This window comes from Athene cunicularia (assembly GCF_003259725.1).
Source record: "Athene cunicularia isolate RWA chromosome 19 unlocalized genomic scaffold, athCun1 chr19_part1, whole genome shotgun sequence".
Lineage (NCBI taxonomy): Eukaryota > Metazoa > Chordata > Aves > Strigiformes > Strigidae > Athene > Athene cunicularia.
Window position 1 is genome coordinate 5,345,829 of NW_020799124.1, and position 1,130 is coordinate 5,346,958.

The following is a 1,130-nucleotide window of genomic DNA, read 5'->3' on the forward strand; positions in this document are numbered from 1 at the left end:
GAGCCGAGAGAACAGGGCACGTCGAAGTCTTGGCTGGGGTGGAGCTCGTATGGGACATCCTCTAGGAACAGCCACCTTACGGCTACTCTTCCGATGCTCAACAAGGCCAAACTGCAATAAAATTACTGGGGTATTTTATCTAATTAAAGTTAATTTGGTACAAACTGTTAATTCAGCTGGGATGGCTGCTAGCCTCAGAGATGTGCTAAAATCAGTGGGGAAATTGCACCAAGATTTAAATGGTCCCGCTGTAAAAAAAAACCCTCCTTCTCCCCCCCTCAAACCCCTCGGTCCCAGGGAGGCAAAGGGCTGGGGAGGAAGGGGAACCCGGCTGGGTTTTTAATAAAGGATGTGCAAAAGCAAATTTGTCTTGCATTTTTTTCTCTTGATGAAATATTAATGTCTGGTTTAGCCGTCTTGGCTAAGGAGCGTCAGTAAATCAGCACAAACCAGGGCTCTGCCGCCTGAGCAGTGGATGAAGTGGTTTTGCCAAAAACATTCTCCCCGTCTGCATCCCAAAGGTTTTGTAAAGTGTTACAAGGATTTGGTGTTCAGTTCGATAAGGGCATTGCCAATGGGGTCGCTGTCTTCAAGAAGCAAAGGTCCAGGCTCTGCCAATTTATAGGGCATTTAATGATGCTCTCCTCTCTGGCAGCACGTGAAATGCCCGGCCAGTGGCCAAGCTGTGCTGGCCCAACGGAGCAGGGAACAAGCTGGCACGTTCTGGGCCTTCAGAATAAATCTTCAAACCAACAAGTTTCCAGGAAGTTTATTTTTAAACTAGACATTTGAGGCTAAATTTAGTAGCAAATCGATTTTTCTCCCTCTCCCCCATGAATATTAAGAGCATCTCCTCCTCCTGCTTCGCAACCCAGATCTTGCAGGGGATTTGCTCCCCCATTTGATGTGAAGATGTGAAGGTTAAGAGGTGCTTGACGATCCGGTTGACATTTCCAGCCAAGCACCGCACGGAGACGTGTGCGCTGGGGCTCCAGTTGCAACGTGCCCTGGGTAAATGGAGCTGCCGTGCTGGGAGCTACTGGAGAGCGGCACCTGATGGCACATTTCACGTTTGTGCTGGGAGAGGGGAAAAGTAAAAAAAAAAAAAAAAAAAAAAAAAAAAAAAAGGG